Raw genomic sequence first — 24919 nt, 5'->3', positions numbered from 1 at the left:
ATATATATTGACATTACAAATTGCATCATTAATAGTTAAGTTGTGATTGATTTTGAATATAATCAATATTGAAAGTTTGGTAAGGAAAAATGAATGATGGAAAATGTTATTTCTCTTGTACCAAATGTAGGGGCTACAAAAAGATAAAAATTTTAAGAAGAATATATAAACAACATTGTAGATATTATGAACACCTTGAAGGAAGGCATGAATATCGTCCTTTGGTTAGTTATTCACTATATGTTTTTATATTGCAGATTTTTTTTGTAAATCAGGGGTTTATTTTTTAAGGGGTGTAGGGTTAGGGATTAATGGGTTATGCTAACTTAGGTGCTAATAGTTTAGGGGCTTAGGAGGTAAGGGGTTATTGGTTAAGGGTTTGGGAGTTAGGGGTTTTAGGGCTTAATTATGAGGAATGGGGATAAGGTGTTAAGGATTAGGGGGGATAGAATCTAAGGGGTTAAGGGTTAATAATTTAGAGGTTACCTAGGGGTGAATTATTGGTGTCTATGTCTATATATAGATATAATATTTAAAGAATATTGTTCTATGGATTTTTAACTGATTTTGCTTTCATAGTTTTTTTGGGTCATATGGTATGGTTTATCTTTTGAGCAAGAATTTGAAAGCGACATAAGAATAGGTTATTTTTACTGGTTATGACTATATATCTCCCAAACTGTCTCTCTTTATACATGTTAAGAAAAGTAACATTTTTCCTAATGTTTTTAGCACATTCCATAAACATCTTGATAAATTGCATAAGATTCATCATTGATTTGTTGTTTTTGTTTCCTTATCTCACCTAATATGATTGTTCCATCTAGACTGCCAACTCTTAAGTAACCCTAACTCCTGGATTTTCAATTTTTAAAATTTAATAAATTTATTTAACAAAAGTGACAACATAGTACAAATTTTCTTAAATAATAATAAAATATTATTTTTAACAAAAGATAATAGAATATATTTTTATCTTCCTTTTCAAATTATATATATATATATATATATATATATATATATATATATATATATATATATATATATATATATATATATATATATATAGATATTCATTCGTGTGTAATTTAAATTTTTGTAGGAGGTTTAGGGCTTAGTGGATTTAGAGGTTAATGGGGCTTATGGGGTAAGGGGTTGTTGGTTAAGGGTTTAGGTGTTAAGGGTTAAGGGTGTTGTCGCTTCTAGAGACAACCTCAGATTGCTTACAAGACCAGTGTCTAGAGCATCTAGATTTTGTGTGTCTCATATGATTCTCAGCAAGATGGAGACATCACATATATTTTTGTACATGTCTTTATATATTTGTATTAAATAACATGGGTTGGTTCATTCATATAAAGGAAAAAGCCATGTATTTCTGGTACTTCTTCACATATAAAACTCACAGAAATATATGTATAAACTCATGGAGGCCGAGTAGTTCAAGGTCTTATAGCTTAATAAGCTTTGACAACGCAATGAAAGAAGAAAAGGAGATAGAATAACTCATCACATAGAGCTTGAAGCGTCAGGAATTATACACTTATCGCATAGTGTTTGAAGCCTATAGAATTCTACACTTATATGAGTTAAAGGTAGACAAATGGATGAGAGAGGATGTGTGCGATGATTGATGGAGCACAATTTTAAAGATATAATATCAAAGATCCATATAGGCACATGCATTAATGAGTCAATACAAATGAATATGTAAGAACATATGAAACATTTCTAGCAGCTAGAATTACATGAATTCAGAGAGGAAAAATGAACATACTAGAATTTAATACAGGGATAACATACTATAGTACTCGAAGGAGGAATCACTGCCATTTCCTTAATATTTTGAAAGATTCATATTGTAAAGTCATACAGTGTCGAAATAACATGTAGTTCTTTCTTTAGGATTCTGAACCTTTGTGAAATGTGGCTTCCCACCATTTATCTGGAGAGGGGAGTATTGAACAATAATTACAACAAAATATCTTTATTCGAGCCTCAACTATGAGATGAACTAGCTGTCTCGGCCTGGGATGGATCTATGGCCCAAAAATGACTACAAAGATTAATTGCTTCATTAAATGGTTGACACATTACATGATTACAAAACAGGTAAACAATTAGATGGAAATGCCAACAAAATCTCTCCATGCCCATCCTTGGGATTGCCTTTTCTTAGGTTATTTCTTGCCCATGGTCTGGTCTCCTGTGCCACCCAGCTAATTCCCATCACTTCTGCCATTACTACTCTAATAATTCATTCTCAATAATTGGGAGCTGTCAAATATCAATTTAATCCCACAATACATAAGCAGAGGTCTCCTGGGTAGTACTTCATCTTCCCCCTGCATGGAGAACCACGCTAGATCATCAAGTCCTCCTGAGATTCCTTGTTTTCATTCAGTCTGTCAGTGTCAACCCCAATTTCATGTCACAAGAGGCTTACAGGGTCATCGCATGCCAATTTTTGAATGCTCCATATCCTTTCTTAAATGCCTCAGCTGTCGACCAACCACACGTTTAAAGTTCTGCATTAGCTTGTTACGGAGCTATTGCATCGGGATTTCCCATTAAAATTCCTTACAGTATGGGGCATTATAATCCACTTTATCCCCTTTTGCTTCATGTGATCAGCGACTATCACTAGGCACTTAGTCCTTATGTGCTAGGGCCTTTTGACTCCCCTTTGGGGGTCTTTTTCCTTTGTTACATGGAATCCCGCCTATTGGTGATTTCTAATGTTCATCTTTTGTGCCTCCTCCCCAACATTGTAATCTCCGATGGACGATGTAGTCTAACCCACTTGAAAAAGAATAAGGGAGAGTATGTTCCCTCTCTAGCTTGCGACCATCGAAGACCGATTGGTACCACTACAAATATCGCAATCGACGATTTCATAACATCACCTTTGTTTTGCTCCCTTTGACACTTGCGACCATCAAATGCCAATTGGGCCCACCCGGGATATCGTAATTGGAAATTTCATAACATCACCTTTGTATGCACTGTTTGATACTTGCGATCACTAATACGTGGGATCGTCTGTTCTGCTTAGCTCTTGGTTCTTCACTCTCCCTGTGACCACTGGCTAGCCCCCTTATTGGAGGTCCTTTCTTGGCGGATCGCAATCAGGGTTTTAAAACTAGTGTAATAACATGCCTCAAATTGCAAACGTCGATTTGCGATCTCTGATGTGACATCATCCTTTCCCACATGGCACTTCCTGAGTGGTGACACGTCACCCAGATATCCCCTCTTTGTACCCTTGAAAATGCCAGATTTGCATGCCCCGTGTCCTCCCTAATGCCATGTCATGCTCACTTCAGTGCCACCATGTCTTTACTAGATCTAATAATATTCTGCCACGTGGCCTCCTGGAGGAAAGAGAAAAGGGCTTGGTTGCCCCTGGTTTTGCGCTGATTTCCTTTGTTAGATGTTTCAACCCTTTCCTAGTGATTTGTACTATCGACTTAAATCCCAACACTTTTAATCACAATGGAAACTTTGGAAGGGTTCCATTTTTTAATAACTGATTGTGATGCACCGATCTTGCACTATCATGATTGGTGACATGCCATGTTGTTGGAACCTAAGATATTTACAATCGCCGATATGCGGGATCGCTGAAACCTCCAATTTGCCACACTTCCTGACCCACTGATTCACCCACCGATATAGGACCTCTGATATATCAGACACCTAACTTGATATGAGATATGCGTTGATATAACATCTTCCATGCACCCTCAATTTTTGATATGCCGATATGCACTAACGGAGCTCAGCTACATGAGGCAACGATTGCCTCATCACCTGATCCATTGATTTATGATATGCTCTCAGACCTCCGATCTAGGATAAGCTGGTATTGGAAATCGCTGATTTCTAATTGCTGATGCATTCCCCTACTTATGATTTAGAAAAATATGATTTGTGGGATTCAGGATTAAACTTAAACATTTTCCTTTGCTTTCTATTTTTCAAGGGTAACTTTTAACCTGTTGTAAGTTTTTATTCTAGAGTCCAATTGGGGAGTTCCATATATCGTTGGAAAGACAATTCTGAGCATTATACCACCATCTCTTTGATTACTACAAAGTAATGTAGTAAGATCCTTTCCTAGACCAGGAAATTTCTTTTCGTTATGATTCGCCCCCACACCAAGAAGAAGGTTGTGGCCACGACTTCTAGGCAGGGATCCTCTGCACAACAACAACAGATGGAAAAGGTCATGGAGGAGTATAGGGATATTTTCACCTCACCCATAAGGGTACCTCTACACTGTCATGTCAAACACTCTATCGATCTGACCCTAGGCGTGCTACTACCCAATGGATTGGTCTATCGATGCTCTGTTTTGGAGAATGATGAGATCAAGAGGTATATTTAGGAACTATTGCAGAAAGGGCACATTAGGCGAAGATCATCACCTTGTGGGACTCTGATTGTATTAGTACAGAAGAAGCATGGGATCTGGAGGCTCTGTATTGATTATCGAACGTTGACCAAGATCACTTTCTAGAATAGATACCCAATACTGCGGATTGATGACCTTCTGGACCAGCTCAAGGAGGAAAAATATTTCGAAAATATTGACTTGAAGTTAGGTTATCACCAGGCACCTATCAAACCCTCTAATGTGTGGAAGACTGCCTTCTGTTAGTGTCAGTCTTTGCAGCCTTCCTCCAGTGATCAAACATGCTCTTACAAAGTGATTTTAAGGTGTCAAGGTCAAATTTTGTCATTTCAAAGAGTCTTTAAGCAAAATTTGGTCACTAGGAATTAGGTCTAGGGTTTGTCTTCACTCTTTTCAAAGTTGTCCAAATGGTAGTCCATGTCATCATTCCGTTGAGTGTATCATCATTCAGAGGGTTGTCATCATCATGTCAAGTTCCATTGGGTCATTTTACAGCTTATTCATGCTTCAGTTGTGCCTTGGTAAGGTCCATTTCCCTCTCCTAGGGTTTTGGAGGTAATTTCTCTTGGATGGTCAAATCATCGAAAAAATTTGTATCCTGATGTTCATACACCTTCCCCTATCATTAATGTACCTTATTAAACACTTCCCATCACTGAGATTCCCCAAATTCCTCATTTTTCCACAAACCCTAGTTTCTTGCCACAACTTGGCAATTTTCTAGGCTAGGCCTGTGTTTTGCCCTTTTAGACCCCTTCCCCTCACTTGATCTCTGAGATTCCACTTTCCCATACTTCCTAACATCCCTCCCTACTTACAAAAATTTCCCCAAGAATTTAGAAGCCCCTTATCCCCTTCATTTCACTTCATTTCAACAAAATCCCTTGTTTCACACATCTAGATAGGTTTCACTCAAATGATGTTTCAGAGCAATAAAGATGAATTTTGGAAAACTAAGAGAGGTTTTTGTTCAAAACATGCCAAGGAAGAAAAATCTCCTTCACTTTTTACACAGGTATAATGGTTTTGGTTAAATGTCAAGAAGACATTTGCCCAAGGAGAATTGATGCACCTATTGGAAGTAGTGTTGGGAGATTTGATGTCTGATAGGGTAAATGAACTCCAAATTGAACAATTCGACTTGGGTTGGAAACTAGACTCCAAGAGCTTTCCAACGAGCTATCACATGCCTAATTTGGACACAGGTAAGGCCTCCAAAGTCCTCCTGCAAAATGCACTATGTGGTGCGCTATGCATATAAAAGTGCGTGCTACGCATATAGCCCCAAGGCTGGAAAACAACAGTTCATCACCCAAATTCTCATCAAACCACTTCATTTGTCTGCAAGTAAGTTATTTATGCCTGCTCAGTGATTTTTGAATTTTTTATGGTGTTTCGAATGTGAAGAAAACAAGTGTTTTATATGGTGAACATCAAACCCTACCTTATACCAAATTTGCTCCTAGGGTTATGCATAAAGTTTGAAGATTGTGTTGGTGCTAAATTCTTGCCATTTTTCAACCTTTTCTTTGTATTCCATCACTGCTATCACCACCACGTGATCATATCGTTGTCCCTTCCCCATATTCATTATCCTCATATCCCTTTATACTTTTGGTTCCCATGTGAAATCCCAAACCCTATTACTTACTACTACATTCCTCCATTGATAAAAGCCTAATCTCCATAACATTCAAAGGCTGTTTATTTGTCCTTGATTCCACTTGACTCACTAATATGTTGTCATTTCATTTCACTCCTGTCCTTAAAAACTAACCCGCATCACCATATCCCATTCCTATCTCACTTATAGGTGTTCTCAATCCCTCATTCCCCTTTGGCACGCATTTGGCGATTGGAGACAAAGACATTAAGGTCTCATTTCTCATTTTCAACAAGCTAAACATACACATTGCAACACCATGACTGACAACAACACATCATACAACCAAGACAGAGATTGCACCACTGAACTGCATACACCAGGAGGACACTGAAGCGCCGTGAAACACCTGATCCACTCTGGATTTTGGCCGAGGCTTCGTTGGCTAGGCATGATACATGATGGAGGGTCTTTGCTCCGAATTTGAGCAAATTCGGAGAAATTTTTGTCATTTTGAAATTTTTTGGTCCCAAAACAGATTTTTCAGCTATACGAGTAGCACGTCGACGCACTCGCTTTTGATTGGGACACTTGCTGGAGGGAAACTTTATATTTTTGGGTTTGTCATGGTAAGTTATGCATGCTCAAGTATTGCCGAAGCATTTCATCAAGTTCTGGATGATCAAAAGGCCCAAAAACACCATGAAAACCACCTTGCTGCCACCTTTTGCACCAACAGGAAGTACTTCTGGGAGAATGAAGTTTTGGAGGGGAAAATGAGCTTCAAATTGAGAAATTCCACTTGGGTTGGATATCCAACATCTAGGGATTTCCAACGAGCTATCATGAGCTCAATTTGGATGTCGGGAAGTGCCCCAAAAACAGGTTGAAAGTCGTGCTACGCGTATGGCTCAGGGGTGCCACGCATACAGATTTTGGTCAATTTTTCACTTTCCAGCTCAGAATTTCGGCCAGTTATGACCATTTTCAGCTCTTGATGTGATTTTTGACCTAGATTGATATAATTTGATGTACATGATGTAAACTTGACACTTATTTACCATATTCTAGATGATTCAATCACAAAATAGCAAAAATTTAATGTAATGAATCAGTTTCCTTCTTTTTAGAGGCAGGTTGTTTTGGTCACCTAGATTCTTGCTCCATGTTTAGAATTGGTTCAAACTACTCCTAGAAGGAGGAGCTCAACCCCTAGAGGTTAGGGAATGGGTTGGCTTGGTCTATATTATGTAATTTTTCAGTCAGTAGCAAGGGTTGGACTCTCGGGAAGATTTTGGCACACTATTGTACATATTTTTCATATTTTGGCTAAGGAAAGATCAGAGGTTTTGCAGCACCTGTAGGGATTCTTGTGGATTTCAGTTCTTGATGGTGTTATCTCTCAGTTTATTGTAAGTTTATTCATGTTTAATGTATGCCATTCCCTTCTTTTGCTTCTGAAACTAAATGAATGAGTAAATGAGGTTGAATCCATTGTTTACAGTGCTCTGCCTTTAAATTTGTTTAGTTTTACATGTTTTCGCCAGTTTGGAGAGGATCCATGTTCTCCCTTGCCCTCTTCAGCTCCTTGTCATTCTGATCCATCCATACACCTGATCAAAGGCATCAAGACTACTGCCTACCTTGCCCCAACTCGAATTCTTCAAAGATCTGGCCTTATCCCCGGACCCAAACTTGTTTTTCCCGTTTCTCCAACAAAAAACCCAAAAATCTAAAACAAACGTTCCTATCTCTTTACTAGCCTAAAATCAATATTAATTTTGAGTCATCTCAACCCTTTTGAAAACCTTTTGCCAAGATAGACCCGGAGAGAGCCCTCTCCTGTCCTCGTAGGGTTAGCTACGAGGCTGAGCGTGGTTTGATGTGGCCTCGAGTTTTGCCTTCCTCAGCCTGAGGCAGATTTGAGCACTAACATAGTGGCGACCATACTAGGGAAGATGGTTTGCTATTGATGTGACATTCGACTTGAAGATTGTCTTGCCCCAGTACATGAAATCAAGTTGCAAATCTGATGCTAATGGTGGACAGTAGTCAGACACATATGAAGGCTGAAACATTCACCTGGCGACTCCAACTCGATCCAAACACTCTAGTGCTCGCTGATCCATTCATGCAATGGTAGGGTATGTGGCAAACCCTGCACTCTGTGAAGCTGTAAAAGAAGTAAGAAATCAGTTAGCAGATTTTGAAATTAATGAAGTTTTTTTCAATTCCTTGCTTCAATGTTTGAAATCTCCGAAACTTCCTCTTGAAGCTAAAACTGGTGTCTGTGAGTTAGTTGTTGAAAGAATTGAGAAGGAGATTCAGTATTTGAATGAGCAGATCCAGTCATATGATTTCCGAGACCCTAAAAAGTTCTTGGAAACTCTTCCTCCTTCGAAACAAAAAATAATAGAGTTTCCTACAGATGTTTGCATTGGCAGTGTGCAGCTAGAAGTATGTATTCCAGAGTTGGGGCAGCAAATGGAGTCTGGCTTTCGCGATCCTATTGTGATGTACATCGAAATGTTTTTCAGTTTAACTGACAAATCAAACTGTCTTTTACGCGATCAGACTCATTATGTGCATGTAGGGCTGCCAGCAATTGCATCTGTGATCTGGTTGAAACACTCTCAAGCAGCATTCTTCTCAGATTTACTTGAATGGTTGATCTGGAATTTCAGTATTACCTGATCTATTATTTTTGCAGCAAAGTAGGGTAAATTTTGTAAATAAATAAGCAGCCAAAAGGCATCATTTTGTTCTAGTTTCATTTGCCAAGTCAGTTTTTCAATCATTTCAGTCAGTTTCGAGTGAATAAATTAATCGTGTCGTTTCTTCGCAATAATGACTCCATTGCCCAATGGATAGCGGCATTGTCTGCTCTCCCAAAGCTCTACAGTTCTTGGCACCTCCAAAATGTGGCAGCTGCCATCCCCATTGGAGCCAATGTTAGACTCCGTCTTGTCAGCCCGCTGCAGTCAAATTCTCCAAAGTTCATTCCTTGTTATGCACAGTCACTGATGTTACTGTGGTCCAAAAAAGAGTCATTTTACTTCTTGAGTCTAGGGTTTTGTCTCCAGAAATGTGAAATAATGCTTGCAGGCCAGAGGGAGGTTGAATAAGTCTCTTACTTCAAGAGTTTATCATCAGTAATGCTCGAAAATGATCCTTCTCCAAAACTTTGTTTTGGAGAAGAAATCAACAAATTTGTTTTTGTAATAAATTTTCATTTTAAAGCCTTCCGTCATGGAGTACTTCGAAATACAGGCCCTGGACATCTTGCTAGGTTCAATAGCCCCATCAGTCTATGTAAACAAGAGAACTTATCATAAGTATTGAAAGTTCCATAAATAAGAAAGTTGAATATGAGACCTTTCAGGCGGAGTAGTCGCAATTCATGCTGGATTCAAATTATAATTCACATATATAAGATTTTAACATTGCTTTTGTAGACCAATTACCTTAAAAGCTATTGAAATGGTATGTGAAATCGAAAAACTAGCAAACTCTGCCTGTGTGGGGCATTGTTTAGAAAAATCTGTCTAAGCTGATTTTGGCCATTACAGTGTTTGATGGGTCTACTATTTTAATTACTATTTGATATCTCAAGGAACATACAAAGTTTGTCAGAAAGATTGTGCAGTGGCAATTCAAACTGATAAAACTATCTCAAGTGTGCATGCAGAGATCATAGCTGAGGCAGCCTCTTCTTAGAAGGCCTTGCAGTGCTTTTCAAGCATCCCTTCACCAGAAATTCACTTGAAGGATCTTTCAAAGTTTGGCACATTTGTCAACAAGGAAATTTGCTCAAAGCCCGTGTTTTCTTTAGCAAATAAGGAGACAATCCTAAGTAATGGGGACTTGATAACGTTTGGAACAAATAATTCAACTTTCAGGTTGAACTTCGTTCCATTCTTATTCTGTATACCAGCTCTAGAAAAATTGAACCAGAAACATGGTTTATGTACCATTGTGTCATCAATGGGAGCCTACGCAACAGAGAAATGGATGTCAGAGTGTACACATCTTATTGTTGAAGATTCTTCTCCTATAACAAATGATGTGATGGAAGCTATTCAAGCCATGGTGGGGCAAACATCTTTACCTTCAGAGATTCCGAACTGCTTGAGCTTTCCTCCTTCCATGGCACTAAAATGTGGGCGAGTTTTTGTACAAGTCAAGATTACAGATCCAAAACATCGAGAAACATGCTTATGTGGAACCACATTTGTTGTTGGGCCATTTCATTTGTACCATTACAAGGAGAAATTGCAGCTTCTGCTGGAAGTTGCTGGGGCTACTGTTATTCAAATTTCCAAAAGGTTTTCAAGTACACAGGCAGGTGTATCAAGAGAACGTGAAGTTTCCAGCAGAGGGCATAAAAGAGAACTTTGGACTTGACTCTAATGGATTCAGTTACATTAATGAAATCGCTAGATTGAGTGAAGATAAAGTAGTTGAAGAGATTGTAGCTGGAGACTGTAGTGCATTTACCTTCGAAACAACCTTGTGCCCTTCATCATCTTCAACTAAAGAAACAGAAATGTCGCTGATTCTAAAAATGAAGAGGAGGTTACCACAAGACATCAACATTCTAAGGTCATAGATAGCAGCAAGACAAGATTGAGTGGTAATTGTGTGCAGTTGCCGCCAATTTGTAAGGAAAGACAAATTGTCTCAGATACAACTGAAATAAAAAGATTTAAGCATGAGGTCGATTCTATGTAGGAACAGAACTTGTTTTATAAATCCAGCGCAGTAATGCCAACGTTTCAAAAAGGTAAACGACACAGAGGTGGTGCGCTACCCATAGGGGCGCTACGCATATAACGCCCACAGCCCGTGTTAAATATCAAGTACGCTACGCACTTGCTGCGCACTACGCGTTGGGTAGGTGCGCTACCCATATAGTCTCAGAGCCAAAGAAATTTGTCTTATTCACCCAGATTCATGCCAAATTACTGCATTTGCCTGCAAACTGAAAGGATATTGAGAATATCGACGATGATATGGATAATGTGGAAATGCTTAACTATGATGATTTGGACTGCGTTTTAACACTGGTCTAGTGTGTAGACATTGGCATGCTGCTAGTGTTCATGAAGACTTCTGGAGATGTTTGAATTTTGAGAATTGTCGAATTATTGTAGAGCAAGTGGCTAAACGGTGTCGTAGGTATCTAAAGGTTGTAGAACTACATTTTCCAGGTTCTCTTATGGATGTTCCTGTCCGTGAAGCATTACATACTCTTAGGAGTCTTGAGGTGTTAACTATAGATTGGGGAAACTTTAAAGTAATGCATTTGCAAAGGATGAAACTTGGAAGGTGAATGTACGTCTTCAGGGTTGTGATCTGGAACAATGGGTATCTATGTGGCAGCATGGAAACATGCCTTCAGTAGAGACACATGTCGTGACATTTTGGGAGGGTGGTATAATGGTAACGGAAGTGAATAGACAGTCAAACCCAAATTAAAAGCAGAATACCAACCATAAGCAGAGAAATAGGGTCGATTTGCCTATTTTTGACCTCAGTTGCATTTCAGATGGTCTACACTCCAGATTTTGTCTTTTAATTGGCCATCAACAAACAAATGTAACGCTGCTCCTTTTTAGAGCAGACCTTTTTTTTTCATCATTTCAGTTTAAACAACGCCCTTGTTTTGGGTCGATCTATTTTCTCCTAGCTGAGTTTTATTTAATGTATTGAAAATCATTTGAAAAACGAGGAGAGTTCTGAGAGGTGCATGGAGGAGAACATAGAGCTTTATTGTACAGTTGTTTGACAGAGATTAATTGAAGAGTACAACTCTGATTTATAAGATTCATGTGGCTTGAAATTTGGCATATGTTTTTCTTTGTCTCATATGTATCTTGTAATGTTTTTCATTTCATTCATAAATCGTTTTCAATTTGAATGTTTCTGAGTGAGAAGGGTAAATTTCAGCTTACTGCTTTGCCCTGGAGAAGCATTCATGTTTTGTGTTTCTTCCTCTGTCTGAAAGGGATTCATACATTAATGCCCCTTTCATCTTTCTTAACAGTCCTTCCATTTCATATAATTTCAGTTTGGATGCTTAAGATCTTGCCTACCTTACCTTATGGAGTAATCTGTGCTTTTGATTAAATCTCTGCTCTTGCTGTCTTTGCCCCATGCAGCCCAGAAACCCAATCATTTGTTAAAAACTTCATTTCTATCAATTTACTAGCCTAAAATCAGTTCCAGTTTGAAGTCATCTCGCATCCAATTTCTCATTTTCTTGAGATCGACTTGAGAGAGCCCTCTCCTGTCCTCGTAGGGCTAGCTACGAGGCTGAGCTTGGTTTGATGTTGCCTTGAATTTTTCCTTCTTCAGCCTGAGGCAGATTTGAGCGCTAACATAGTGGCGACCATACTGGGGAGAAATTTGCTTATTACTGTCATTTGCTATAGACGGAGTCTGAAGTCACGCCAGGTAGCCTTCGAACTGCTCTTGCTCTGCGAGTGCATAGTAGATAAAAGCTGCTTCAGTCGATCTCCGGTTTAGCTTGTGAATGTGCCCCTTGATTTGGGAATTTCCCCAGTATGTGTATCAAGTTCAGATCTGATGGTTGATGGTGAACAACGATCAGACATAAGAAGGCTGAAATCATTCACCCGGTGACTTCATTGACTGAACAAATCTAGAAATCGATGCTTAATGGTGACTTCACTGCAGGGATATCAGTAGCTGTGAGATTTTCAAGATGGACCGAATCACAAGAAGATATGCTCCCATGAGCCGAGACCACATTCCAGGTTTTCCAAATAAGATGCCCAAGGTAGATTGGTCAAGGAATCTGCCTACATTTAACGATGATGGTAAGAAGGATGTTGCTTTACATCTAGTTAGATTTCATATGCATATTCGCAAGTTGAAGGTGGATTTTCCTGAAGATTGCTTGATGAAGATATTCTTGGCCACTCTGGAAGGTGAAGCCCAATCTTGGTATGAAAAATTACCGTTGGCTTGTATTTACTGTTTAAAGGATTTTCATGCCTTATTCATTGGAAGATATCAAGTATCTTACCCATCATTAAAATTAGTTCATGACTGTTGCAAATATGCTTCTACTTTTATTGAAATCCTTGAGAAATATTATGAAGATGATAAATTCATGGATGATGAGATCATGGAAGCCCAGTATGAAAATCCATTTCAGCAGCATAGAGACGATCATGAAAATTTCCAGCAGGACCAAGATCTTAGTACGGTGGAAAATGAAACAATTTCGCATCTTGACAGTCAACAGGAATTGCATGAAATGGATCAACAGTATGAGGAAAATCTGTATACTCCTTCAGTTGAAATAAATGAAGACAATCACTATTTGAACAAAAGAAAACAAAAGGTATTATCTCCTCTATTTGAAGATGAGATAGATCTACTTTTGAGAGGTCTTGTTCCAGCTCAAGTTAACGCAGATCTGTAGTGTGCACATGGTCAAGAAGGTGATGGTGGACCTTCTTCCTCTTCCGAAAAGGATGATAGTCATGTAAGCAGCTTTATAGATCAACAGGTTGAAATTTTCTATATGGCTGAAATTGATGAAAGAGAAGAGCTTGTTTCAGATCTGCCCATAGAAGAAGACAACATTCAGATTGCAGAATGTGATAATGCTAGGACAACTACCTCAGTTCTAGATTCAGATTGTGATGACCAAGCATACCTTGTGCTGAATCCTTAAAAGGAGAGTTTTCTTGTTGAGATCATAGATAGAGTTTTTGATCCAAATGTCCTCATTCCATCAGAACAAAGCTTGCATGAGGAGGTAATTCAATCAGTTCATGAAAAGCAAGATGAGATCTTCATTCAAGTAAGTGAAACAGTTCCTTTGGATGAATTTATGGTAGATGATAGAAATGTCATTTTTTCACTTCAAGAATTAGCTAAAGTTTCTTTCCTTATGATTGAAGAATGTAATAAGGAACTTGATAATTTGGTTGTGATATCATATGAAAATGACCTACCATATTGTCAGACTACAGAAGATCAGAGAATACAGGATTACCTTTCAGATTCTTCATATGTCTCATGTGTTGAAATGTTTTTACAAGAGGAGATCTGCTCATCTACCTGTTCAAAGTTTTTTGAAGCCCAAGAGCATACTTTTAATGAAGTACATGATAAAGACATATCAGAATCAGAAGAGAAAGACACCTTGTTTCTTCAATAGGAGGTAAATCTTCATGTTTTTTAGGATCCAATGGCAGATTTGTTATAGTCAGCAGTGAAAGTGATTATTGTAGTGCTCAGTGATGAAGGAGATCATGGTCGGCTATGTTTTTGGATGCCCAGTTATCAGTTTGTATTGTTGACCAGCAGATCTGATCAGGGAAATCAATCAAGAAGCCATCTACTTGATTGGTTACATTGGAAAGCCAATTATACATGATTGTACATATTTCATTAGTATGCAGGTGGTTGTCATCATGATTCCAAATCTTGATGGATTGCTGCCATTTTTCCAAAAGCTTTGTAAAGTCTTGTTTTAAGTCAATCATGAGTCATTTGTGTTTGGTCTGTTGAGTCAGTTTTTTCAAGTTATTTCAGTTTGCCATCGAGTCGGTTTGAGTCAAGTTTCAGTCAAGTTTCAGTCAGTTTTCAGTCAAGTTTTCATTCAATAAATGTGTCAAATGTTTTGTGTTATCTGTTCAAAATAATGATTCCATCGCCCAATGGATGAAGGCACTGGTCTGCTCTCCCAAAGATCTGCCGTTCTTGGCACCTCCAAGGAGCTACCATCCCCATTGGAGCCAATGTTAGTGTCAGTCTTTGCATCCTTCCTCCAGTGATCAAAAATGCTCTTACAAAGTGATTTTAAGGTGTCAAGGTCAAATTTTGTCATTTCAAAGAGTCTTCAAGCAAAATTTGGTCACTAGGCATTAGGTCTAGGGTTTGTTTTCACTCTTTTCAAAGTTGTCCAAATGGTAGTCCATGTCATCATTCAGCTGAGTGTATCATCATTCAGAGGGTTTTCATCATCATGTGGAGTTCCATTGATTCATTTTACAACTTATTCATGCTTCAGTTGTGCCTTGGTAAGGTCCATTTCCCTCTCCTAGGGTTTTGGAGGTAATTTCTCTTGGATGGTCAAATCATCGAAAAAATTTGTATCCTGATGTTCATACACCTTCCCCTATCATTAATGTACCTTATTAAACACTTCCCATCACTGAGATTCCCCAAATTCCTCATTTTTCCACAAACCCGAGTTTCTTGCCACAACTTGGCAATTTTTTTGGCTAGGCCTGTGTTTTGCCCTTTTGGACCCCTTCCCCTCACTCGATCTCTAAGATTCCACTTTCCCCTACTTCCTAACATCCCTCCCTACTTCCAAAAATTTCCCAAGAATTTATAAGCCCCTTATCCCCTTCATTTTGCTTCATTTCGACAAAATCCCTTGTTTCACACATCGGGATAGGTTTCACTCAAATGATGTTTTAGAGAAATAAAGATGAATTTTGGAAAAATGAGAGAGTTTTTTGTTCAAAACATGGCAAGGAAGAAAAACCTCCTTCAATATTTACACAGGTATAATGGTTTTGGAGAAATGTCAATAATACCGTTGCCTCGGGAGAATTGATGCACCTGCTGGAAGTAGTGTTGGGAGATTTGATTTCTAATAGGGTAAATGAACTCCAAATTGAACAATTCTACTTGTGTTAGAAAGTAGACTCCAAGATCTTTCCAACAAGCTATCACACGCCTAATTTGGACACCGGGAAGGCCTCCAAAAGCCTCCTGCAAAATGCACTATGTGGCGCGCTACGCATATAAAAGTGCGCGCTACGCATATAGCCCCAAGGCTGGAAAACAACAGTTCATCACCCAAATTCTCATCAAACCACTTCATTTGTCTGCAAGTAAGTTATTTATGCCTGCTCAGTGATTCGTGAATTTGTTATGGTGTTTCGAATGTGAAGAAAACAAGTGTTTGATATGGTGAACATCAAACCCTACCTTATACCAAATCTGCTCCTAGGGTTATGCATAAAGTTTGAAGATTGTGTTGGTGCTAAATTCTTGCCATTTGTCAACCTTTTCTTTGTATTCCATCACTATTGTCACTACCACGTGATCATATCGTTGTCCCTTCCCCATATTCATTATCCTCATATCCCTTTATACTTTTGGTTCCTATGTGAAATCCCAAACACTATTACTTACTACTACATTCCTCCATTGATAAAAGCCTAATCTCCATAACATTCAAAGGCTGTTTCTTTGTCCTTGATTCCACTTGACTCACTAATATGTTGCCATTTCATTTCACTCCTGTCCTTAAAAACTACCCCCCATCACCATATCCCATTCCTATCTCACTTATAGGTGTTCTCAATCCCTCATTCCCCTTTGGCACGCATTTGGCGATTGGAGACAAAGACACCAAGGTCTCATTTCTCATTTTCAACAAGCTGAACATACACATTGCAACACCATGACTGACAACAACACATCATACAACCAAGACAGAGATTGCACCACTGAACTGCATACACCAGGAGGACACTGAAGCGCCGTGAAACACCTGATCCACTCCGGATTTTGGCCGAGGCTTCGTTGGCTGGGCATGATACATGATGGAGGGTCTTTGCTCCGAATTTGAGAAAATTCGGAGAAATTTTTGTCATTTTGAAATTTTTTGGTCCCAAAACAGATTTTTCAGCTATACGAGTAGCGCGTCGACGCGCTCGCTTTTGATTGGGACACTTGCTGGAGGGAAACTTTATATTTTTTGGTTTTTCATGGTAAGTTATGCATGCTCAAGTATTTCTGAAGCATTTCATCAAGTTCTGGATGATCAAAAGGCCCAAAAACACCATGAAAACCACCTTGCTGCCACCTTTTGCACCAGCAGGAAGTACTTCTGGGAGAATGAAGTTTTGGAGGGGAAAATGAGCTTCAAATTGAGAAATTCCACTTGGGTTGGATAGCCAACATCCAGGGCTTTCCAACGAGCTATCATGAGCTCAATTTGGATGCCAGGAAGTGCCCCAAAAATAGGTTGAAATTCGCGCTACGCGTATGGCTCAGGGGCGCTACACATACAGATTTTGGTCAATTTTTCACTTTCCAGCTCAGAATTTCGGCCAGTTATGACCAGTTTCACCTCTTGATGTGATTTTTGACCCAGCTTGATATAATTTGATGTACATGATGTAAACTTGGCACTTATTTACCATATTCTAGATGATTCATTCACAAAATAGCAAAAATTTAATGTAATGAATCAGTTTCCTTCGTTTTAGAGGCAGATTGTTTTGGTCACCTAGATTCTTGCTCCATGTTTAGAATTGGTTCAAACTACTCCTAGAAGGAGGAGCTCGACCCCTAGAGGTTAGGGAATGGGTTGGCTTGGTCTATATTATGTAATTTTTCAGTCAGTAGCAAGGGTTGGACTCTTGGGAAGATTTTGGCACACTATTGTACATATTTTTCATATTTTGGCTAAGGAAAGATCAGAGGTTTTGCAGCACCTGTTGGGATTCTTGTGGCTTTCAGTTCTTGATGGTGTTATCTCTCAGTTTATTGTAAGTTTATTCATGTTTAATGTATGCCATTCCATTCTTATGCTTCTGAAACTAAATGAATGAGTAAATGAGGTTGAATCCATTGTTTACAGTGCTCTGCCTTTAAATTTGTTTAGTTTTACATGTTTTCGCCAGTTTGGAGAGGATCCATGTTCTCCCTTGCCCTCTTCAGCTCCTTGTCATTCTGATCCATCCATACACCTGATCAAAGGCATCAAGACTACTGCCTACCTCGCCCCAACTCGAATTCTGCAAAGATCTGGCCTTATCCCCGGACCCAAAAATGCTTTTCCCGTTTCTCCAACAAAAAACCCAAAAATCTAAAACAAATGTTCCTATCTCTTTACTAGCCTAAAATCAGTATTATTTTTAGGCATCTTAGCCCTTTTGAAAACCTTTTGCCGAGATAGACCCGGAGAGAGCCCTCTCCTATCCTCGTAGGGCTAGCTACGAGGCTGAGCATGGTTTGATGTGGCCTCGAGTTTTGCCTTCCTCTGCCTGAGGTAGATTTGAGCGCTAACATAGTGGCGACCATACTGGGGAAGATGGTTTGCTGTTGATGTGACATTCGACTTGAAGATTGTCTTGCCCCAGTACATGAAATCAAGTTGCAAATCTAATGCTAATGGTGGATAGCAGTCAGACACATATGAAGGCTGAAACATTCACCTGGTGACTCCAACTCGATCCAGACATTCCAGTGCTTGCTGATCCATCCATGCAATGGTAGGGTATGTGGTAAACCCTGCACTGTGTGAAGTTGTAAAAGAAGTAAGAAATCAGTTAGCAAATTTTGAAATTAATGAAGTTTTTTTCAATTCCTTACTTCAATGTTTGAAATCTCCGAAACTTCCTCTTGAAGTGAAAAATGGTGTCTGTGAGTTAGTTGTTGAAAGAATTGAGAAGGAGATTCATTATTTGAATGAGCGGATCCAGTCATATGATTTCCGAGACCCTAAAAAGTTCTTGGAAACTCTTCTTCCTTCGAAACAAAAAATAATAGAGTTGCCTACAGATGTTTGCATTGGCAGTGTGCAGCTGGAAGTATGTATTGCAGAGTTGGGGCAGCAAACGGAGTCTGGCGATCCTATTGTGATGTACATGGAAATGTTTTTCAGTTTGACTGACAAATCAAACTGTCTTTTACGTGATCAGACTGATTATGTGCATGTAGGGCTGCCAGCAATTGCATCTGTGATCTGGTTGAAACACTCTCAAGCAGCATTCTTCTCAGATTTACTTGAATGGTTGATCTGGAATTTCAGTATTACCTGATCTATTATTTTTGCAGCAAAGTAGGGTAAATTTTGTAAATAAATAAGCAGCCAAAAGGAAGCATTTTGTTCCAGTTTCATTTGCCAAGTCAGTTTTTCAATCATTTCAGTCAGTTTCCAGTGAATAAATTAATCATGTCGTTTCTTCGCAATAATGACTCCATTGCCTAATGGATAGAGGCATTGTCTGCTCTCCCAAAGCTCTGCGGTTCTTGGCACCTCCAAAAAGAGGCAGCTGCCATCCCCATTGGAGCCAATGTTAGACTCCGTCTTGTCAGCCCGCTGTAGTCAAATTCTCCATAGTTCATTCCTTGTTATGCACAGTCACTGATGTTACTGTGGTCCAAAAAAGAGTCATTTTACTTCTTGAGTCCAAGGTTTTGTCTCCAGAAATGTGAAATAACGCTTGCAGGCCAGAGGGAGGTTGAATAAGTCTCTTACTTCAAGAGTTTATCATCAGTAATGCTCGAAAATGATCCTTCTCCAAAACTCTGTTTTGGAGAAGAAATCGACAAATTTGTTTTTGTAATAAATTTACATTTTAAAGCCTTCCATCATGGAGTACTTCGAAATACAGGCCTTGGTCATCTTGCTAGGTTCAATAGCCCCGTCAGTCTATGTAAACAGGAGAACTTATCATAAGTATTGAAAGTTCCATAAATAAGATGGCATATTCTTGATTCTGCTGAAGCTGGAGATCTACAGGATAATGCTACAGCCATGTCAGATGTTGGAAGGACAGAACTAAGAAGAACTCCACCGATTAGAATATAGTGTTTCCTTTATATGAAGTCAGAGAATGTACCATGTGGCTTATTCAATGGAGGATGACATAGCTACTGTATGTTGCTTGGAGAAAACTTGAAGAGAAGATACCTCTGGAGATAAATAAACTTGGAATATCTAAAGGATTTCCATAGAAAGAAACTTCACTTTTAGATGGAAATATTTGTTTCAAAATCTTGCACTTTGAAGGTATTAGAAGCCCCTGGCGTAGCATTATGAAACATCATCTTTCCCAGGGTACTATCGGTCTATTAAGCATGATTCGAAAACACATATAGAAAAAGCTTTGAGCGCAGCATACAGAGTCTTAAGGTGGGGTGGAAGATTTCTGTGTCTCTAGTTGAGCCATGTCAACATCCCTGGTTTCCAAGAATTATATGAGTTGTACTCATTTTCAGTTATTCCATGTATTGGAGAAATTGTTGCTGGGGATCCTGTGTCTTACCAATATTTAGTGGAGAGCGTACGCAAGTTTCCATCTCAGGAAAAGTTCGCTGAAATGATTAAGGAAGCAGGCTTTGAGAAAGTTGAATATGAGACCTTTCAGGCGGAGTAGTCGCAATTCATGTTGGAGTCAAATTATAATTCACATATATAAGATTTTGACATTGCTTTTGTAGAGCAATTACCTCAAAAGCTATTGAAATGGTATGTGAAATCGAAAAACTAGCAAACTCTGCCTGTGTGGGGCATTGTTTAGAAAAATTTGTCTAAGATGATTTTGGCCATTACAGTGTGTTAGTGTCAGTCTTTCCAGCCTTCCTCCAGTGATCAAATATGCTCTTACAAAGTGGTTTCAGAGTGTCAAGGTCAAATTTTGTCATTTCAAAGAGTTTTCAAGCAAAATTTGGTCATTAGGCATTAGGTCTAGGGTTTGCTTTCACTCCTTCTAAAAGTTGTCCAAATGTCAGTCTATGTCATCATTCAGCTGAGTCTATCATCATTCATAGGGTTGTCATTATTATGTCAGTGTCTAATGAGTCATTTTACACCTTTTCCATGCTTCAGTTGTGCCTAGGCAAGGTCATTTCCCTCTCCTAGGGTTTTGAAGGCAATTTCTCTTGGATGGTCAAATCACCGGAAAAACTTGTTTCCTGATGTTCATACACCTTCCCCTATCCTTAAAGTACCTTACCAAATGCTTCCCATCACTGAGATCCCCCAAATTCCTCATTTTTGCACAAACCCTAGTTTCTAGCTACAACCTGGCAATTTTCTAGGTTTGGCCTGTGTTTTGCCCTTTTGGACCCCTTCCCCTCACTCATTCTCTGAGATTCCACTTTCCCCTACTTCCTAACATCCCTCCCTACTGCCAAAAATTTCGTCAAGAATTTAGAAGCCCCTTATCCCCTTCATTTCGCTTCATTTCGGCAAAATCCCTTATTCCACACATCGGGGTAAGTCGCACTCAAATGATGTTTCTGAGCAATCAAAGATGAATTTTGGAAAAATAAGAGAGGTTTTTGTCCATCACATGCTAAAGAAGAAAAACCTCCTTCACTTTTTGCACAGGTGTCATGGTTTTAGAGAAATGTCAAAATTGCAATCGCCAGATCCAAGGAGGTTGGCCAAGGCACTAAAACGACGGAAAAGGCTTGATCCACTCCAAATTTTGGCCAAAGCCTCTTTTACTGAGTATGGTACCTTATTGGGGACTCCCAGCCCAAATTTCAAGAAATTTGGAGAAAATTTTGTCAAATGTGAATTTTTTGTGCAATTTGCAGGTTTTCTCCATTAACGGGTCTCACCCCCCGCGCGACCCTTCATCATGGCAACTCCATTTTGCAAAAACTCAGCATTTCCAGATTTTTCATGAGAAGTTACATATGCTCATCAATGGACTTGAGATTTTATGAAGTTTTGGGCCTCCATAAAGTCAAAAAACAAGCAAAAATTGACTTTCTGCCACATTTTTGAGTTGCAGAAAGCAGTCTTGGGAGATTGCAATTTTGGAGGGGCAAATGACCACCAAATTCAGAAATTCTAGTTGGGTTGGAAAGTAGACTCACAGACCTTTCCAACAAGCCTACTCTTTCTCAATTTGGACGCCTGGAGGTGCCCTAAAAGTGGTCCCAAAGGCGTGCGACCCGTTAGGCAGAGGCGCGCGACCCGTCAGGCAAATTTCTCCAAATTTCAGTGTACAGCTCAGAAAAACGCAGTTTGACCCTGTTTGACTTTTTGGGGTGGATTATTATCTTCTTTGATGTAATTAATGTACTTTTATGACACTTTTACACTTATGTACCTCTTCTAGAAGATTCATTCATGAAAAAGGTGAAAATTAAATGAATGAATTGGTTTCCTAGCTTATAGAGGCAAGTTGTTTTGACTGCCTAGATTTTAGTGCTCAGTTTAGAATTGGTTGAAACAGCTCCTAGAAGGATGAGCTCGACCCCTAGAGGCAAGGGAAGAGGTTGGCTTGCCTATATTATGTATTTTCTCAATCATTTTCATGGTTGGAGAGGTTGGACTCTTGAGGGAGAAGCTATCATTGTATTATTCACTGTATCTCTGCAATTTTTGGCTAAGGAAGACCAGGGTTTTGCAGTCCTCTTTGGGATTCTTATGGACTCATGTGTTGATGGTGTGTTTCTCAATGTACTTTTAAGTGTGTTATGTGAATCATTTCCTTTCTTTTACTTCTGCACATTAAACAAATGAAGTGTTAAAGTAAGAATTCATGCTTGCCATGCTCTGCTTTTAAGTTTGTTTAATTTCAATGTTTTCTACTGTCTAAAGAGAATTCAAAGTTATTGTTTGCTCTCTTTAGCTCTTCACCTTTCATTCCTGACCATCCACCTCAATCAAAGGCATCAACACTGTCTCCTACCTCGCCCCAAGGAAACCCCTGCAGAAACTATGTCCCATCCCCGCACCCAAAATTTCCATCCCCTCAATTTGCCACCGAAAACCCTAAAAACCCTAAATCAACCTTTTTGTTCAGTTTACTAGCCTAAAATCAGTGTTACCCTATTGGTCATCTCATCCATTGAAGATCTCACCGAGATAGACCGGAGAGAGCCCTCTCCTGCCCCATAGGGCTAGCTACGAGGCTAAGTGGTTTGATGTTGCCTTGGAGTTTAGCTTTCTCAGCCTGAGGTGAAATTCCTAGCGCTAACACAGTGTTTGATGGGTCTACTATTTTAATTACTATTTGATATCTCAAGGAACATACAAAGTTGGTCGGAAAGATTGTGCAGTGGCAATTCAAACTGATAAAACTATCTCAAGTGTGCATGCGGAGATCATAGTTGAGGCAGCCTCTTCTTAGAAGGCCTTGCAGTGCTTTTCAAGCGTCCCTTCACCAGAAATTCACCTGAAGGATCTTTCAAAGTTTGGCACATTTGTCAATAAGGAAATTTGCTCAAAGTCCATGTTTTCTTTAGCAAATAAGGAGACAATCCTAAGTAACGGGGACTTGATAACATTTGGAACAAATAATTCAACTTTCAGGTTGAACTTCGTTCCATGCTTATTCTGTATACCATCTCTAGAAAAATTGAACCGGAAACATGGTTTATGTACCATTGTGTCATCAATGGGAGCCTACGCAACAGAGAAATGGATGTCAGAGTGTACACATCTTATTGTTGAAGATTCTTCTCCTATAACAAATGATGTGACAGAAGCTATTCAAGCCATGGTGGGGCAAACATCTTTACCTTCAGAGATTCCGAATTGCTTGAGCTTTCCTCCTTCCATGGCACTAAAATGTGGGCGAGTTTCTGTACAAGTTAAGATTGCAGATCCAAAACATCGAGAAGAATGCTTATGTGGAACGACATTTGTTGTTGGGCCATTTCATTTGTACCATTACAAGGAGAAATTGCAGCTTCTGCTGGAAGTTGCTGGGGCTACTATTATTCAAATTTCCAAAAGGTTTTCAAGTACACAGGCAGGTGTATCAAGAGAACGTGAAGTTTCCAGCAGAGGGCACAAAAGAGAACTTAGGACTTGACTCTAATGGATTCAGTTACATTAAGGAAATCGCTAGATTGAGTGAAGATAAAGTAGTTGAAGCGATTGTAGCTGGAGACTGTAGTGCATTTACCTTCCAAATGACCTTGTACCCTTCATCATCTTCAAATAAACAAACATAAATGTGGCTGATTCTGAAAATGAAGAGGAGGTTACCACAAGACATCAACATTCTAAGGTCATAGATAGCAGCAAGACAAACTTGAGTGGTAATTGTGTGCAGTTGCCGCCAATTTGTAAGGAGAGACAAATTTTTTCAGATACAACTGAAATAAAAAGATTTAAGCATGAGGTCAATTTTATGCGGGAACAGAAATTGTTTTATAAATCCAGCGCAGTAATGCCAACGTTTCAAAAAGGTAAATGACACAGAGGTGGTGCGCTACCCATATAAGGGGCGCTACGCATATAACGCCCACAGCCCGTGTTAAATATCAAGTGCGCTACGCACTTGCTGTGCGCTACGCGTTGGGTAGGCGCGCTACCCATACAGTCTCAGAGCCAAAGAAATTTCTCTTATTCACCCAGATTCGTGCCAAATTACTGCATTTTCCTGCAAACTGAAAGGATATTGAGAATGTCGACGATGATATGGATAATGTGGAAATGCTTAACTATGATGATTTGGACTGCGTTTTAAAGCTGGTCTAGTGTGTAGACATTGGCATGCTGCTAGTGTTCATGAAGACTTCTGGAGATGTTTGAATTTTGAGAATTGTCGAATTATTGCAGAGCAAGTGGCTAAACGGTGTCGTAGGTATCTAAAGGCTGTAGAAATACATTTTCTAGGTTCTCTTTTGGATGTTCCTGTCCGTGAAGCATTACGTACTCTTAGGAGTCTTGAGGTGTTAACTATAGATTGGGGAAACTTTAAAGTAATGCATTTGCAAAGGATGAAACTTAGAAGGTGAATGTACGTCTTCAGGGTTGTGATCTGGAACAATGGGTATCTATGTGGTAGCATGGAAACGTGCCTTCAGCAGAGACACATGTCGTGACATTTTGGGAGGGTGGTATAATGGTAACGGAAGTGAATAGACAGTCAAACCCAAATTAAACGCAAAATACCAACCATAAGCAGAGAAATAGGGTCGATTTGCTTATTTTTGACCTCAGTTGCATTTCAAATGGTCTATGCTCCAGATTATGTCTTTTAATTGGCCATCAAAAAACAAATGTAACGCTGCTCCTTTTTAGAGCAAACCTTTTTTCTTCATCATTTCAGTTGAAACAACACCCTTGTTTTGGGTCGATTTGTTTTCTCCTAGTTGAGTTTTATTTAATGTATTGAAAATCATTTGAAAAA

The 24919-nt window shown here is 39.2% G+C and overlaps 2 pseudogenes; both read left to right on the top strand.

The window, feature by feature from the left end:
* The window catches only part of LOC149223285 (nibrin homolog), a 92733-nt pseudogene extending 81982 nt beyond the window's left edge, over positions 1 to 10751 (top strand).
* A 33-nt stretch (positions 10752 to 10784) lies between these two features.
* LOC149223284 (nibrin homolog) lies at positions 10785 to 24524 on the top strand (annotated as a pseudogene).
* Positions 24525 to 24919: the final 395 nt, after the last annotated feature.

Source organism: Pinus tabuliformis, chromosome Q, assembly GCF_031772625.1.
Source record: "Pinus tabuliformis cultivar Carrire ecotype Pingquan chromosome Q, CPIR1, whole genome shotgun sequence".
Taxonomy (NCBI): domain Eukaryota; kingdom Viridiplantae; phylum Streptophyta; class Pinopsida; order Pinales; family Pinaceae; genus Pinus; species Pinus tabuliformis.
Note: the sequence above shows the minus strand (reverse complement) of the source record. Positions and strands in the feature narration are given on the sequence as shown.